This window comes from Neovison vison, chromosome 14 (assembly GCF_020171115.1).
Source record: "Neovison vison isolate M4711 chromosome 14, ASM_NN_V1, whole genome shotgun sequence".
Classification (NCBI taxonomy): Eukaryota; Metazoa; Chordata; class Mammalia; order Carnivora; family Mustelidae; genus Neogale; species Neogale vison.
Window position 1 is genome coordinate 46,696,312 of NC_058104.1, and position 18,696 is coordinate 46,715,007.

The window sequence follows — 18,696 nt, forward strand, 5'->3', positions numbered from 1 at the left end:
GGGTGGTTTTAGGGGAACATGCAGGTTTCTCCCCCTCTGAGGGTTCAGCATAGCTCCAAATGGCATGGTTTCCATCCATGTGGAGGGCAGATTCCTGGGGTGTCACTCATGGGTCCTTAACCCAGGGGGGTTTGGGGCCCAGGCTCTTCAGAATGGAAGCCTGAGAACCCAAACTAGAGTTAGGGTTAGGGCCTTGGGTCATTGCAGGCCAGATCTGCCAACTCTGAGGTGGGCTGCCCTCAGGGCTGAAGTGGGGGCATACGTCTGGCATCGCAAATATCTGGCTTTATGGCCAGGGTGCCACCAAAGGTCAGGGTAGCTTTATGCGGGCATGAAGTTTTCTCCCACTCTGAGGGTTTGGCACAGCTGCAGTTGTCAGAAATTCCTACCATGTGGTGTGTGGAGTCCTGGGGTATCACTCAGAGGTCCTTTATCTGGGGGGCTTGGGGACAGGACCCTTGGAATGGAAGTCTCAAAAGCTAAACTAGGGTTTCTTTTAGGGCCTAGGGGCATGGCAGGCCAGATCTGCTGGCACTGAGGCAGTAATGTCAGGGGGGCTGAGTAGCGAGAGGTGTTGAACTTGAACATGAGGTGTTGAACATGAGCATGCACCTGGCTCATAGAGGGCTTTCTGGCAGGGTTCGGACTGCGACCACTCAGGACCCTAGTTTAGGTAAAGGTGGCAGCCCTGCAGGCATGTGTCACAGGGAGGGAGTTTGCTGGGGGTTTCCTGGTCAATTCTCATGAGCTTTCTGCCCAAGTCAATATCCATTTGGGCAGAAAACTCATGAGAATTGTCCAGCGTTGGGCAGCGATTTGGGCTGTGCTGGCACCTGCCGTATTTAGCACTTTCTTGCTAGGTGTGTGTCATGGCCATCTGGGAACACGGGCTGGGCCCACGCAGCTCCCCTGAGGGCCCCGGCACAAGGAACCTTTCTGGAGGCAGAGTTGAGGGAAGGGTTTCGGCTGGGCTTTGGCCTCTGTATTTGCACCCAGTGGGGCACCCAGTGTGGGGTGGCCTCAGGGGCGGCATGCAGGGTAATCCCGCTCTGAGGGTTTTGTGCAGCTCAGAGCAGAACAGTTTCCTCCTTGGATCCAAGCCTTTGCATATGCTGTTCCCTCTTCCAGGAGCACTCTTCCCTCCTCCTACTTCACGTCTGGCTTGTTTCCCCATGGCTGAGCCTCAGTGTGCCCCCGATGACCTGGCTCATGCCTGCTGGATGTGCATGTGCTTTTCCCCCACTTAAATGTAGGGCTGCATGGGTTTCCAACCTTCTAGGCCTTAGAGGCCCCTTTGTAAGATGTGGTGTTTATGGCCCCCATCTCTGGGAGCAGATGGTAGGGAGACCGCATGAGTGGACTCACTCAGGACAGGCTGGGAGATTTACTGTTGCTTAATACAGCCCAGATCTTGAACCCTTGAAGAAGGTGTACATGTTCATAGCCCCCAGCACTGGGGTCCTGATGCCAGCCTCTGACAGTGAACCTCTTCGCACCCTGTCCCCTGGCCCTATAGCTACATGGTCGTCCTGGACCTGTTCTTGCTGATAGTGGAAAAGCCCGTCATGCTGGGATACAGGGTCACCTGCTACTCCTTCACGGACCAGCTGGCTGCTGGGCCCTTGTGTCCCTCCCACCCCAGGGAGGGCTGGTGGGTGGTGATCCTCGAGGTCTGTGGTTCCCCGCACTGGCAGGATGTGCATCCATGCAACACATGGTGATGGTCAGCTGCTTCTGTGAGCAGCACTTCCTCCATGAGTTGGACGGCTTGGTGTGCAGGCATAGACCTGAAGTTCTGTGACCACATGGGTGTGGAGATCCTGTCCCCCCTCTTTGGCACCCTGTACCCCAGTTTCTACTGGGCAGCCTGCAAGGACTTCAGCTATGAGTGCCAGTGGTAGTCCCAGGCCCACATCCCCCGGGATCAGGGCAACATTTACTACATGGAGGCCTTTTTTGGGGTATTGGTGGTAGAGGTTCACTGACTGACCTTGGACTGTCACGATGCAATGGGGGTCGACCTGGCCAATGGAATGGAGGCCATGTGGCATGACAAGAGCTACCTGAGCAGGTACCTGCTGGACCACAAACTCACCAAGATGCTATCCCCAGAACACCTGTGGGACCTGCAGTGGCTGGGTTGTTTCCTGGAGGACCTGTGGTACCCACAGCTGCTGGGCTGTCCCTTGGAGGACCTGGGGACCTGTGGCTGCCATGCTGCCCCCTGGCAGACCTGTGGGACCTGCAGATGCTGGGCTGTCCCTGGAGGATCTGAGGGATCCACAGCTCCTGGGTTACCCACCACCCCCCTCCCCAATCATGGAGAAGCTGAGATACATATCTGTGCCCAGGAATCACCAGGACACCAGGAACACATGAGAGGCTGCCCCCATTTCCATCAGGAGATTCTGCCAGTGGAGCTATCAGAGCAAGTTCCTTCTTATGTCCCCTTGAGGGAGACTGTGAGGTCCAGATGTCCAGGGCCCCCAGCCACACCTGCATGGAGGCCTGCCTGGGGACACAAATTCCTCTCTTTGTGATTACTACATTTTGATAACTTCTGGGTCATTAGCAGCTGTGAACAGCTCCAGTTTTATGTCAGATGTTTTTCCGTGTCAATGCTGAGCAATCTAAAGAACAATCGAGAGAAAAGGTTTCCTCCCTGGTTCTAAACAGACACTTCTTGGTGGGGCTGGGAGTTGCCCTGAAGCCACCCTGGAGCCAGAATTGGCCCTTGCTGGGTCTTCCCTCCCAGTCCCATGGGGCTTCAGGGTCAAGGGTGTGCCGACCCACCTGACTGCCAGAGGCCTTGGCTGTGGCCGCTAGCTCAGCCTCCAGGAGAATGGAACCCTCTGGGTTATATGTGGTTCCTGCCTTGGTTTTAAGTGGCTCTTTCAGGTGCTGGTGTTTGTAAAATGTGGGCACTGGTTCCATCTAGATGCATGTCCTGTTGGGGTTCCTCAGTGCCCACCAGTGGGTTTGCACTTGTGCCCTCATCTGCCTGCACTGTGTCTTCGCAAGCATTCACTGAGTGCCTGCTGTGAGCTCAGTCACCAACAAGGGACAGAGCGTCAGAGCGAGAACTAAGATACAGGATTCCTGCTCCGGGGCCCTCCTGGGACTCACGATGGCCCTGACCTCCTGACTCACTTCTTTCCTATTGTGGTGTACCAGATATAACTGACACTGTTAAGCACATTTCAGGGTCAATTCAGTGGCAATAAGTACATCTGCTCTTCTGGACCTGCTACCTCCATCCATGCCACAACTTTGTCTTCACTGCAAACTGAACTCTACTTGCCCTAACCCTAACCCTCCACTTCCCCTCCCCAGCCCTGGCACCCACTAGCTCCTTCTACCTCTATGACTGTGTTCTCTGTCCCTCACAAGTGGGGTCCATCAGTATCAGTCCTTTGTGGACTGCCTTATTTCTTGTAGCATAATGACCTCAAGGTCTGTTCTCATGAGCCTGGAGCTGTCCCACTTTTCTCCCAAAGAAGTGACTCAGCCCTTTCCTGTCTAAGCTGAGCTTCCTCAGTCCCCTCTGCCTCCCTCATCTTCCTTCTCAGTTTGAAGATGATCCCATCAAATCTGAAGCTTTGAAGACTTGTTCAGTCCAGATGCCAGGAACATACCCCAGTGGTCTCTGGCCTCACCTACCCCATCTGCCCATGTCATGTGCCTGGACCCCCCACCAGCTAACCACCTGCTCCTCCCACAAGTGTCCCCATCTCAGGAGAGGGAAACACCAAGTCCAGACCTTTGGAGTCCTCTGTGACTTCTCGCTCGCCACCAACTCTTCTGGTAGTGAGGTGGCTACCTTCAGATGCTCCTCGTTACTCCAGTGTCTCTGGTGTCTTCCTGGAACCCTGACCTGGCTGTTTTCAGATAGCTCATCCAGTGGTAACCTCACATTCTGGGAGGGGGATTTGCTGGAGTCCGCAGTGTGTCCTGGTGCCCCACCTTTTTGAAGGCACATTGTCGGGGCTGTCCGAGGACCCAAGACTCTGGGTCTGTGACCTGGAGGGATTCTAAGCAGAGCTGGTGGGATGGGAGGGCTGCAGGGCACAGAGACATGTTTCAGAAAGCTTTCCATGGTCCCAGGCATCCTACCATTTTTTAAACAAAACCCTGAGATCTTTAAAATGCTAGCAGTGTAGCAGTGTGGGCCAGAAAATCACATGCCTCTGTGTGCCCAACACCACCTAAACTATTGGCCCTTTCTTGTCACTTGAGCTGAATACAAAAAAATTGAGAGTAGGAGCTTGAGGGGAGGTCCTGAGTCAGCCTTTGTGTTTGGGGCACAAAGGCCATCCAGACAAGCTTGAGCTGAGCCTGAGGAGGGGGCCTGTTTGGAGACCCCAGCTGCAGATATTGCTGTCTCCTGATGCCCCCTCAGCCCACCCCAGTGCACCTGCTGCTGGGAGAGCCCCATGCCCCCTCCTCTCTGTGGAGGGCTCTCTCCTGCTCCAGGGGTGCTTCCTCCCCTGCCAGTCACAGCCAGCTTACAGCATTGGAGGGTAGATACCCAGATGACCTCCAGCCCTGGGGGCAGAGCCAGTGTGGGTGGGCTGTGGTCTTCCAGTTGGCTTGAGCACCAGGTCCCCACCTTGCTCACTCTCCTGTGGGCTCAGTGTACTACGTCCTCTCTTGGGCTCCCTAGGCCCAAGTCGTCCTCTGCTTGGAAACCGTTCTTGGCCCAGGCTCCACACGCTGGGATTGGGAGCAGATCATCTGGACATTCTGGACTCGTGCTTCCATGCCCATGACATGGGCCTAGTCTGGCCTCACAGATTCGTCAGAGGAGACCCAGTACAGAAAGTTGCAGGCCACTACATGGGAGATGCCCAGTGACTGCAGAGGGAGCACACAGGCTTTGCACAAAGCACTGGTTTCAAGTGACCCAGCACAGGATCTGGGCACCAGGCCACAGGGCATTGGAAGACCTGGTGGGGGAGACCCTGGCAGGGGGTAGGGGTCCATGGAAGTGTCCCAGAAGAGGCAGGAGACAAGGAAGGCAACAGGACTGAGCTTCCCCGGGAGGTAGATGGAAGCGTCAGAGGATTACAGAGACCTTTGGGTAAACTTGGAGGCCCTGGAGATATTGGCTGAATTGTCATTTGGTCAGAAAAGTTGTCACAAGCCCCCAGTCAACATTGAATGATTTACTCTTTTTTGCTTCTAGGAATCAGTGCGTATGGGCAGAAACCACCAGAACACATGAAGGAACAGAAAGAAAAAGCAGCTTAGGGTTGTGAAGGCCAGTCTGGGGGAGCAATGGACAGGGAGTGCTTGGGCTCAGGGTCTCCATTGGAGAAGGAGATACCCTGCAGTGATGTTCTGCGGTGTGGTGGCACAGTATTGGGAATGTACTTCATGCTCATGATGTGTTCAAGTGAAAACAAGTAATTTTATTTAAAATAAATAATAGCATACAGGACATGGAAAGCTACTATAATAGTGAATATGTACCAGAGAGAAAGAACATAGGGGGAGGGGATGAAACATTCTGGGGGGACATTGGGGTCAGGGGATGGACCTGAGGGTAATTGTACAGGGACCTCTCCCTGCAGAGTTGTAGGCTTTGGATGTGGCTCTGGGAACCCCACAGGAGCAGGTGTAGGGGCAGGGGTTGGGATTGGGGCAGGGACAGGGTCAGCAGTAGTGGCCAGTGAAGGATCCAGAGCAGGAGTTGGGTCAGAGACAGGAACAGGAGCACAGGCAAGGGCAGGGAAAGGAGCAGGAGCAAGGGATAGGAGTTGGGTCTGGGGTGGGAACAGGGGCAGGGGCAGGGGAAGGGGCAGTGGTCCTGGCAGGGGCAGGGAAGGGTCGGTGGCATTTGAAGGGGAAGAATCAGGGGCAGGGTCTGGGTCTGGGGCAGTAACAGGGGAACAGGTAGGGGAAGGGGAAGCAGTCTTGGCAGGGGCAGGGGAAGGGACAAGGGAAGGGGCAGGAGCAGGAGCTGGGGCAAGTGCAGTGGTGATGGCCCATGCAGGGTCAAGGGCAGGAGCTGGGTCTGTGGCCGGAACAAGGGAACAGGGAGGGGCCAGGGAAGGGGTGGGCCCAAGGGAAGATCTGGGTCAGGGACAAGAACAGGAGCATAGGGCAGGGGCAGGGGAAGTGAGAGTAGCTCTGGCAGGAGCAGGGGAAGGGGGAGCAGCAGGAGCAGAGGTGGGGGCAGGAGGAGGAGCCAGCTCTTCCTGAACAGCATCAGTGTCTCTGTGGTCAGGTGCCCGGTCACCTGTTGGCTCCTGGTCTCCAAAGTCTCTACAGTCACCATCTCCCTCTCCCGAGCTGCTGAAGTTGGGACTGGGTCTAGCTCCTCAGCTGGAGTAGCTGTGAGAGGAGAAAAACTCACCCACGTGCCTGCCTCTCCCTGTGCTTTTGCAAAGACAGGGCACAGCCCAGGGCCTCCCAGAGAAGCCACAGCCAGGAAGGCTCTCCTCACCGGGGAGTCTCCCTGACTGCAGTCCACCCCTGGGTGCTCTGAGCCAAGTCATCCCTCCTGGCCCCACACCAGCCTGTGGGGGCTTCTCCCTGTGGGGCCCAGCACCGACTCATTCCCACACAGCCACAGGCACCCCATCCCAGCCTTCTCACCCTCGGACTTGGCCTCCGTGGGCTCCGTGTCCAGGACCACAGTCCGATGGAGTACCGCGGGCAGCGGTCTGGGAGGTAGTGGGGGCTTCCCAGGACCGGGGACTCTGGGGTCCGGGAGGAGTGCGTGTCTTCCAGCCTCCTTTCTATTCCATCCGTGGCCTGCAAAGACAAAGATGGGTAGTGCGCAAGAGGCATCAGAGCCCTGCCCGGCTGTACCCACCATCCTCCTGCCCAGTCCCCCTGCTGCTCCCAGATCACATACAGACCTATGTGTGCCCAGCTCTGCACCATCCCTGCAGGGCTCCCAGGATAAACGCTGGGCAGAAGGGTGCAGCCCCCACACCCTGACCCACAGACCCAGGCTTAACCTGGGGTGTGAACATGACCTGCCCACCAGGCATCTGACCCCTCATCAGGCTGCTCCTGCTCTGGGCGTCTCCACCCTCCATGAGTTCTCTCTGTACACAGACATCACACACACACACACACACACACACACACACACACGGAGGAGACTCAGGGCTATACAGTTCGATCAGAAGGTGTGGGGCTGGCTGATTCTGAGCCTCCCGGTGTCACCTTTTAGTTCTTCCTGTGAAATGGCCAGAGGCGATGGGGAGCCCTGACACAACCTCTGGGGCAGGGGGACATGTTTGCTGGGCATGCTGTCCCCTGCCTGCATCCTCCAGACTTTGGTATTTAACACAAGAACATCTTGTTTGTTTGAGGATCTCCAAAGAAATGAGCTGGGTAGGGGGCTGTCTCCAGAATGTGGGTGCCTGGATATGTGGGTTCCAAATTCTGTTGGGTTCTGTTGTCAGGAAGTGAGGTCACCACTGCCTGGGGGCTCCTTACCCTACTTCCTCCTCACACCAGAGCTCCCTGAGGGCCCCCCTCCTCCAGCTTCTCAAGGCTCACCCTCCACCCATGCCCCGTCTATACAGTGACACCCACACAGTCTACTCACAGTCCCTGGGAGGCTTGGGTGCAGCTGTTGTCCCCGCTGTGAGGACACAGAGCTGGGTTCAGACCGGGCTCCTGCTCCTGCCCAGGACTGTGTCCCCAGACACATAGTCCCCAGTCTTCCTATCTGCACATTGGGGGTATTCTGGCTTCTACTTCTAGGGATGCCATCAGGGGTAAGACCTCTACATATCTTCCATACCTGCTATGACAGGAGGCTAGTGCACACACTTGGCAATGCAAGGGTGAGCCAGGGGCTGGGTGGTACATGGAACACAGCCCAGAGGGGCCTGGACCTGCTCTGGGATCCAGGCAAAGCCACCCCCCTCCTGCCTGTGTCCCATCACCCATGGGAAGGTTGCAGTGAACAGACCTTGGTGACATAGACTTCCAGGGGCTTCCATTAGGTTTCAGTCCAAGGGGCCCTTCTGTGCCCATGTGCTGGGCAGTCTCTACAGTGGTTCCCGGGCATTCCCAAATCCTGGTCACATATCCCTGTGGATTCCCTCCCCCCAGGGTGGATGGCCTGTGTGACTGTGAGAATGGGACAAAATGTTTAGATGTAATTTCCAAGCTGATTGGGGAAAGTTTGTGACTTCTCCTGGGTCTCTCTCTCCTGTGTTCAGTGTCTGTCTCTGTCTTTGTCTCTGTCTCTGTTTTTGTGTGCCTCTCAGGAGCAGGATCTGTGGGCTCCAGAGGTGATGTGAGAAAGCTCAGAAGCCTCCCTTGTCCCTGTTTCCCTTTCCTGTTCTGATGCTTGGTTCCTTCCTAAGGCCTTCTAACCCTGACCAGAGCACTGACTCTGGAACCTCTTCCAAATGAGGACCCCGAGGCTGCAACAAGGAGGGTCCTAACCTTGATCCCCAGACCAGTGGGTTTAGTGCTCTGCCACATTCTGTAAGTCCAGTTCCTCAGCCCCCCAAGCCTCCAGGCTGTCCTCTGCTCAGAAGGAACTCGAGGGAGTACAAAACATTTTCCCAAGACTGGGAGTATAGTGGGTCAGGGCTGGAGATTCAAGGTCAACAGGTTCTTCTACAAGCCTGTGGGAGCCTAGGGACACCCTGTCTCTATGGCCCCACTAATAGAAGAGTAAGGGGAGGCTTTTTGTGTTGTAGCCCTGTCCACACTGAAGGGTATCTTCCTACTTCCAGTAGTCCTGGATGGTGATGGACACCAGACCGCAGACCCTATCCTCACCCAGTGCCCTGGCAAACCCCCTGGGCCCCTTGCAGACCCCTTGACCATCAGCCTGTTATGTCTCTCCTCCCCATGCTATTGATCTCAGTCCTTGCCAGAAGTCCTGAATCCCTGACCCCATGTCACCCACCTTGTTCCCAGGGTGTACTCCCCTTCTGATCCCTAGCTTGGCAGTCAGAGTGATGTGTGTGTGTGTGTGTGTGTGTAAGCATGTATGCCTCTACCTGTCTAGGGATGCCTGAGGTCATATCCCTGCATGGGATGGGGTGGATAGCTACCCTGAGGATCTGAGGGGCTCTCACCCTCAAAGAAAACCTCATGGGAGGGTCAGGGATTGCCTAGGACTGGAAGGAAGCTCTGCTCCTTGGACTCTGTACCCCTCTTTTGTCCTGGACCAGTCCCTGCCTCTCTTGATCCCAGGTTCCCAACTGTCCCTGAGGGTTGGACATGGAAATGCTTGAACTTGGCTGTTCCTCGAGGGGTAGGTGGAGGTGGAGAAAAGGTGCACCATGCACACAGACCCCCATTCCGAGAGGGCCAGGTGTGCATAGGAAACCTGCACATGGCACCTGTACCATGACCATGGTGGATGTGTACATGATCCATAGCTCCATACCTGACTGGTCCCCCATGTTCCCTCACCACTGCCAAGTGCTCTGTGGCCCCAAAGTCTGCTGAGCACCAGAACCATGCCTACCCTGGGAAGCAAGGCTCAGGGTGCAAGGCCAGGTGGTTTGGACATCTGGGGATGCGAAGTTTCCTGAATACCCCCCACCCAGGTGGTCTGGAATTCAGACTCCCTTCCAGGGCCCAGCTAAATGTGGGGTTAAGCCAGAGGACTTGGAGCCATCAATGGAGGCCGACTCAGGGCAGGGAGAAGATCAGTCCACATCTTCCACTTCTCCTCTCCTCCTTCTGCTTTGTCTTCCTGGTTGTACCCTGGGACAGAGGTCTAGACTGTCCCTGGATTCAGCCCTGGCTAGAGTCGGAGGGGTGGGAAGGAGGACAGGGAGGAGGGGGCCACCACCAGGATGCCCAAGTGTGAGGGTGTTGTTACCGTAATGAGGGACCCTGTGGACACTCATGGATTTCAGCCCTTTTTAGACATAAGCAATGGTCCCAGGACTCAGCCCCTGCCCCCTCCCTCACCCTCCATGAGGGCCCGCATTTCCCCCAGCCCAGTCCTTGTCTGCAGCCAGTCCTCCTCCCAGCCCTAGGAAATTCAGCTGCTCTAGGAGGCGTCAAGCTCATTACAAGTTGGAGCCGAGCCAGCCCTATGGGGCCTGGTTTCAGGTCCTGGAGCCCCACAGTGGAGAGGTGATATGCAGCAGGAGCAGGGAGAGGGCAGAATGGACTCTCCCTGGGGGCCATGGCTCCCTGGTCTGCACAGACCCTGTTGTGTGCTGGCTCCTAGGGTACCCATACTCAAGCTCCCAGGCAGGCTCCAGGAGGGAGATCAGAATGTGGCCTTCAGAGCCAAGAAGAACAGCCCCTCATCAGCTCAGGGGCTGGTGTGTGTCTGGGAAAGCAGGGGAGGGCTCACTCTGGGCTCAGGGAGTCCCTGGCTGGGCTAGTGGTGGCTCGGGAGGGCTGGTCTTCCAGCCCCTCTGCTTAGCAGCCCTGTGACTGGAGTCATTTGCCTCCCCTCTCTGGGCCTCACTCTCTGCCTCTGTGTAATGCAGTGATCCTGAGTGATCACTCCTGTGGCAGGAACATATGGGATGCTGGTGATTGAACTATGGTGGGCACAGAGCCTGGATTGCAGAGTGCTGTGGGGGATGGTGCACAGTGTTGCCAGAGAGCACCTCCTCCCAAAGCCATTCAGCCCTTCCACACAGCTGCCAGGCCCCTAGGAGACCACACTCCTGACACCAGGTCACTATGTGTGGCTCTTCTTCAGCAGTGGGACAGGGTGGGAACCCTGGGACATGGGATCAGCTCTTCCCTCTGAGGGCAGGAGAGCAAGGAAGAATTTTCCTGGGGTCCCCCAAGGCTATGTAAGAGGCGAGGTGGCTATCCCCAAGCAGTACATTTGAAATTCAGTTTCTGTTAGAACCTGAGAACTGGGGTTTGGTTCTTTTCCTTCCTGGGCTGACAAGACACATATGCTCTCCATGCCTCCTCCTCGAATGAAGAGTTCGTGCAGGGTCCTGGGCATCCTGGACTTGGGAAGGGGGAGGGGCCAGTCCTCTCTCTGGCTCCTGGAGGAGACCTGTCCTCTCAAAGACAAGATTGTTTCTAGTCAATATCCTGGGCCAGGATGGGAGACAGTCCCTTACAGCTCCTGGCTCTGGGGCTGAGGGGGCATTTTTCAGGCGCAGCAAAGCCCACCGAAAGTAGGGGCTTCAGAAAGAACATATGCCTGGACCAGGTTCTGCCCAGGGTGGTGGCTGCCAACTCCAGCTCTGGAGAAAGAGGGACATCCTCTGCTTCTCTGGGCGTGGGGTCCTCTGACCCATGAACAGGCACTGGAAGGTTTCTAGTCTGACTCTGGAAGTGCACCAGTAGGTCAATCACAATCCACACATGAACACGGACAACGTGCTAAGGAAGTGCCGAAGGTGATCCTATGCCAATGGCCTGTGGTCTGCGGGGCTGGTAGCTTCAGTGCTCTCCAGCGGGCCCCCTTTCCCTGGATGGGAATCCCCCTGGAGTCTCTCTCTTAAGCGCTCTCTTCCTGCTGGTTTCAGGACCAAAGGGAGAGACTGTGGTGTGGCTTAGAAGGCTCCACCCTGACCTCCTTCCTTTTTCACGCATCACTACATCACTGCTACCCAAGAAGCAGGGGCTTCTGCTCCCATACTGCCCCACAGAAGGCTGGTTTAAGGCACTAATTCCTTCCATGCCCAGCTGCTCTGACTCTCACATACACAGTGGGCACAGCTGCCTAACTAGGCCAGGAGTTCCAGCAGAGCTCTCCTTTCCTGGGATCAAGGTTCATATTCTTAGCCAGAGAAGGAAGCCCCAACTGTCCTCTGCTAGAGAAGGTGAATTCTTGGACCAGGTGGGCCTCAGGTGCCTGAGGAGAGGTGGTCTCCTGAATTTCCCCTGGAGAGAAGGGTAATGGACATCCCTGCCTGGGAGAATGGTGAGCAGCATCCTTCCTAGGCCACAGGGGCACCCATCACCTAGCAGTGCTTATACTCGGACTCACCCCTGGACACTCTGGCACAGTTTTTAATAGATGTATTTTCAACAGAGTTCAACACAGCAGTGGTGGAAATAGCAGCAGATGAAACAATGCCAATGTCTATGGAGGTGGATTGTGGCTCAGTTAAGCCACTGAGTTTTGAGTTTGGCTCGGGATGTGATCTCATGGTGTGGGATCAAGCCCAGTGTAGGGTCTGTGTTCAGTGCAGTATGGGTTCATGATTCTCTCTTCCCCCTCCTGCCTCTCCCACCACTCTCATGCCATACACTCTCTCTCTAAAATAAATGAGTAAAATATAAAAATGGAATCATACACAATGTACTTTTTAAAAATTATAAAGAATTGAACATTGATTTTTCCATTTTAAGGATTTTCAGTATAAAGTCCACTAGTGTTAAGTGTATTTACACTGCTGTGAAACAGATCTTGAGAACATTTCATCTTACAAATCTGAACTTCTGTTCCCATTATTATTTGTTTTTCATTTAGAAAGCATATTTATTTATTTATTATGTTCAGTTACCACATATAGTACAACATTCATTTTCGATGTAGTGTTCAGCGATTCATTAGTTGTGTTGGCACTGGTGTTAACCCAGTGCTCATCACAATACATGACCTTCTTAATACCCACCACCCTGGTACCCCATTTCCCTTCCCTTCTGTAAACCTCAGTTTCATTCCCAGAGTCCAGAGTCTCTCATGGCTTGTTTCCCTCTCTGATTTCTTCCCATTCGGTTTTCCCTCCCTTCCCCTATGGTCCTCCATGTTATTCCTTGCGTTCCTCATATGAGTAAAACCACATGATAAGGGGCACCTGGGTGGCTCAGTGGGTTAAAGCCTCTTCCTTCGGCTTGGGTCGTGATCCCAAGGTCTTGGGAGCGAACCCAGCTTCGGGCTCTCTGTTCCATGGGGAGCCTGCTTCCCCCTCTCTCTCTGCCTGCCTCTCTGCCTACTTGTGATCTCTGTCAAATAAATAAAATCTTTAAAAAAATAATAAGTAGAAAACCGTATGATAATTGTCTTTCTCTGGTTGACTTACTTCACTCAGCATAATCCCCTCCAGTTCTATCCATGTTGATGCAAATGGCAGGTATTCATCCTTTCTGATGGCTGGGTGATATTCCATTGTATATTTGGACCTATCTTCTTTATTCATTCATCTACTGAAGGGCATTTCGACTCCTTCTACAGTTTGGCTATTGTGGACATCACTGCTATGAACATTGGTGTGCACATGTCCCTTCTTTTCATTACATCTGTATCTTTCAGGTAAATACCCAGTAGTGCATTTGGTTGGTCATAGGGTAGCTCTATTTTTAATGTCTTGAGGTACCTCCATACTGTTTTCCAAGGTGGCTGTATCAGCTTGCACTCCCACCACGAGTGTAAGAGTGTTCTTTTTCCACTGGATATTCATTTCTGATTTGCCAAAGATTGGTTGCCCATAGAGTTGAGGATCCATTTTTGGGTTCTCTAGTCAGTCCGATTGATTTATGTGTCTGTTTTTGTGCCAACACCATGGTGTCTTGATGCTCACAGCTTTTTAATATAGCTTGAAGTCGGGCATCGTGATGTGATGATCCCAGCTTTGGATTTCTTTTTCAACCTTTCCCTTGTTATGTGGAGTCTTTTCTGGTTCCTGTTTGTTCCAGCTCATTGAAAAATGCCAATGGTATTTTGATAGGGATGACATTGAATGTGTAGATTTCCCTGGGCAGCATAGATATTTTGACAATTTTTTTTTAAAGATTTTATTTATTTATTTGACAGACAGAGATCACAAGTAGGCAGAGAGGCAGGCAGAGAGAGAGAGAGGAAGCAGGCTCCCTGCTAAGCAGAGAGCCCGATGTGGGGCTTGATCCCAGGCCCCTGGGATCATGACCTGAGCTGAAGGCAGAGGCTTTAACCCACTGAGCCACCCAGGTGCCCCTATTTTGACAATTTTTATTCCTCCAACCCATGAGCATGGAATATTTTTCCATCTCTTTGTGCCTTCCTCAATTCCTTTCATAAGTGTTTCATAAGAGTTTGGGTCAACCAGGAAATTAAAGAACTTAAACAATTCATGGAAACCAGTGAGAATGAAAATACATTGATTCAAAACCTATGGGATACTTAAAAGGCGGTCCTAAAGGGGAAATATGTAGCCATCCAAGCCTCACTCAAAAAGGTAGAAAAATCCCAAATGCACAAGCTAACCTCACACCTAAGGACTGGAGAAAGAAGAGCAAATAAAACCTAAACCAAGAAGGAGAAGAGACATAAAGATTAGAGCACAAATCAATGAAAAAGAAACCAGAAAAATAGTAGAGCAGATCAAAGTTCAACATTTGCAAATCAATCACATGATTGAGCACATTAATAAAAAAAAAAGACAAAAACCATGTGATCCTATCAATTGATGCACAAAAATCATTTGACAAAATACAACATCCTTTCCCGATTAAACTCTTCAGAGTATAGAGATAGAGGAACATTCCTCAATTTCATAAAAACCACCTATGAAAAGCCCATGGCGAATGTCATTCTCAATGGGGAAAAGCTGAGAGCTTTTCCCTTAGGCTCAGGAACACAACAAAGATGCCCATTCTCACCACTATTTTTCAACATAGTACTAGAAGTCCTAGCATCAGAATCAGAAAACAACAAGAAATAGAATGCATTCAAATTGATAAAGAAGAATTCAAACTCTCTCTCTTCATTGATGACATGATACTATATGTAGAAAACCCAGAAGACTCCACCCCATATTAGGAGCATTTGGTATGGTGCAAATACAATGAATCTTGGAACACTGAAAAAATAAAATTAAGTTAAAAAAATTAAATGTGACTTTACTACATATCCTAAGGGTCAGAGAGGGAATCACAATGGAGATTCTCAACCGTTGTTACCTCAGGGCTCACAGACAATGACACTCTATCTCTGAGGAGCACCATAAATAAGGTAGGCAGGAGTTGAGCCTTAAGTCAGAGTTCTTCCTGCTCCAGCAATACCTGGCAGCCTTGGCCTGTGCCCCCCTGCCCAGCTGCCCTTTCTGGTGGCCCTGAGCTTGTGGGGACAACATGGTCATATGGAGATGGGAAGCTCCACATCCGTAGTGATGATGGCACTATTGTATTGTTCTCACCAGTCCAACAAAATGATTTCTGAGTGAAATATGACAAAATAGCAGTTTCTTGACCTTAAGATTTGAAAATCCTCTTGAGTCATCTATTAGAAATATGGTTTCAACATGTCTTCTTTTCCTGGAAAAAAGGAAGGAAGGAAGAAAGAAAGAAAGAAAGAAAAAGAAAGAAAGAAAGAAAAAGACTCAAATAGTAATCATGGTTTCTTGAGCACCTGCTCTTGAGAGCCATCACACTGGCTCTTTGTGGAATTGTTCCTCATAAACTTCTAAACTGTGACGTAGGTATTTTTAGGCACATTTTCTAGGTGGTTAGATAGGGGCTTAGAGATGACTCGAGTAAGAGTGAATTTTAGTGCCAGAAACCTAAATGACACCCCCAAACTGATTTGAAATCCCTTGTTATTCCATACACGGTACTATTTCCCTCTTATCCGTGGTCTTCTCAATCTGAAACATCTCAAGTCTCAGGGTTTTCTTTCATGGCCAACTGGAACAGATTCAGCTGGCTTTTAATCTCTGCCCATCATAATCATTAAGATAATTATCTTAGTGGTGGACCTCTGAGTAAGATACTCAAAGATCTTTAAGAATAGAGACATTATAATATTTTTCTGATATTAAAGTCACTGAAAGAATTACCTTTTTAAAATTAATTCAGAATCTGGTATGTTCAGAATGTGCTGTAAGACAGATCTGAGATAGTATTTAAAAACACTCAGGGGGCGCCTGGGTGGCTCAGTGGGTTAAGCCGCTGCCTTCGGCTCAGGTCATGATCTCAGGATCCTGGGATCGAGTCCCGCATCGGGCTCTCTGCTCAGCAGGGAGCCTGCTTCCCTCTCTCTCTCTCTCTCTGCCTGCCTCTCTGCTTACTTGTGATTTCTCTCTGTCAAATAAATAAATAAAATCTTAAAAAAAAATAAAAAAAAATAAACAAAAACACTCAGCTCAGCCTCTTCTACAAAGGGAGACTATGCTTGTAAACATTGCTGAACTATTCCTTTACCTACGGTTACTTACTTCCCAACCACTGTAGTGTTTATATGGTATGACTATAACTTACATTAGTCAAAATCTGCAAGGAAAGAACTTAGTGTACCCAACTTTAGGGACACTTTATGTTAATACTAGTGTTGTGACAATGAGCTACCTGTTTTGTTCTATAGTCCAAGGGAATGGTGCCAGACATCTTAAAATGCTGACTTTAAATTATCTGTGCGCTTCAGAGATTTGGGCAGGAGAAGGGGAGGAGCCCAGCATCCGTGAACATTTCTGTTATCTGTGTTGACCATGGAATAGGTAAACTTCTGTTTGATTTCTTGGTACTATTGTTAAAGGTGCTTTTGTCTCAAGTTCTTCCCTTTAGAAGTACTTAGAATGAGGGCGCCTGGGTGGCTCAGTGGGTTAAGCCGCTGCCTTCAGCTCAGGTCAGATCTCAGGGTCCTGGGATCGAGTCCTGCATCGGGCTCTCTGCTCAGCAGGGAGCCTGCTTCCCTCTCTCTCTCTCTCTCTGCCTGCCTCTCCGACTACTTGTGATTTCTCTCTGTCAAATAAATAAATAAAATCTTTAAAAAAAATTTAGAAGTACTTAGAATGAAAATGTGAATTTTAATCTTTTACCATCTATGGGACCAGATCCTGGGCTCCCAGGGAAGCTATCCCTTAACATTTTACCAAGCTCAGAATGATGGGGCAAAACCTCAGAGCATGGGCCCTATTTCTGCCCTAAGCACATGTTTCACATCTGCTTTGAAAAGAAAAAGATCACCAAAGACTGCCATTGCAAACATAAAGATAAGAAAAACAAAAGAACCTCTCCTGCTCACATAAGATTAAAGCCATACTGATCTGCACATACTGAAAACATATGAAAAAGTTCTGGAATGTTCTTCCTCATGATGATGTGTACAAACAAAACAGAATATAGAAATTTGCCCCAAATGTCCCTTCCCTGGAGTCCTCCTTTTTTTTTTTTTTTAAGATTTTATTTATTCATTTGAGAGAGAGAGAGAGAGAGCACAAGCCAAGGGAGAGGGAGAAGCAGGTTACCACTGAGCAGGGAGCCTGATGTGGAGCTCAGTGCAGGGCTTGATCCCAGGACTCTGGGATCATGACCTGAGCTGAAGGCAGACACCTTAAGACTGAGCCACCCAGGTGCCATGATCTCTCCCTTTTTTGTGAAGATTGTGTCTCCCAGGCAGCTGTCTTGACTTGGGTTTGAATAAAACTCTCTGCCTTTCTCTCTAAAATGTTTAAAATGGTTTGTCATTTAGTGTCAATAATAGCAATATCTTTTCTTTTTAAGTGAAAAGTATTCCTGGTTTACAACTCCTACAGCACAGAAGGGTGGTTGTTCTCGTTTATCCTGGAGCTTCCCTGCAGAACCAAGCATATGTATATATATTCCAGCACAAATGGTCTCATCCTAGAGGGTGCTTTGAAGGTCTAAGAAGCACCGCCAACTCCAGGGGTGAGAGTTCTTCCCACTTGGAGCATTACTATTTGGGTCTTAAAATTGTCTTGGAAATGTGGGAAACGATGGCATTTCCTGAAGCCCAAGCCTCAGAAGGTCTGAGAACAGCTGACCTTGTCAGGAGCCAGGCACAGCTCCTCAGGAAGTGTTGGTGCAGGAAGGGAAGGGGCAAGGTTGTCTGCAGAGGAATCTGGGGAAGGGGGCCTGTGTGTGGGGGCCCCGCCCCAAACTCCGCCCATGCCTGTGCGGCCCAGTCAGCTGTACAGGTGGGAAGGGCCTCCAGGATCACCTGCAGTTACAGGAAGACACCGGTTTAAGTTCCGGTGGCTGGATGCAGGCAGGCGCAGCAACCAATGGGCTTGGTTGGTTGCGCATTGACTAGTCACCCTCCCTGACCAGTCACCATGTGGGGGTGGGGCTACCTTTCTGTGGGTGGGCCCCCAGCTGCCCCAGGATGCAGCGGTGAGGGAGGAGAAGGGGAGATTGACCTGTGAGGGTTCCCTGGTGGGTGAGTACACGCTGTGGGCCAGGGTGGGGACCGGGAGCGGGGTAGGTTGAGCGCCACGTGGCATGTGGGGGTACTGGAAGGGGGCATGGAATGAGCTAATCCTGAAAACTCAGATGAGTTCTCCTTTTTCCCTTGAAAGTCTTCTCTGACCTATATCCGTTAATTGGCCATATCCCCCAGATCCCTGAACTCTAGGGCGCCCACTCACTCCAGGTTTTGTGGGATGAGTTGTGGACATTTCAGGTTTCCCTGTGTTCCCCAGGAAAAGTGCATGTAAGGATGGGACACAGTCCCCACGTCAATGGGTTGCAACCCGGTCCCTGACACAGTGCAGGTAATGGACCTTGAGCAGCACCTCCAGCTCAGCAGGGTCCCCTTGTTCAGGCACAAGTGTGGTAGTACCAAACCTCAGAGCCATCCCCAACCTCAGCATTGTGCCCTGTGTCTCTTGGAGATGGTGGTAATGGCCTGTCAGGATCATGCTGGTGGGTCCTCCAGATTACTGTCTCTGGCCCCAGGCACAGGTTTGGTGGTAACAGCCCTAGAGGCATCCCCCCATTTTAGCATTGTGCCCTGTGTCCCTCATGGATGGTGGCAATAGGCTGTCAGTATTGTGCAGGAGGGTACTCCAGGTCCCCATTCCTCCAAGCACAGTTGTGGTGGCAACAAACTCA

The 18,696-nt window shown here is 51.6% G+C and overlaps 1 pseudogene; it reads left to right on the forward strand.

The window, feature by feature from the left end:
• Nucleotides 1-1,520: 1,520 nt before the first annotated feature.
• Nucleotides 1,521-2,379, forward strand: LOC122895704 (annotated as a pseudogene).
• Nucleotides 2,380-18,696: the final 16,317 nt, after the last annotated feature.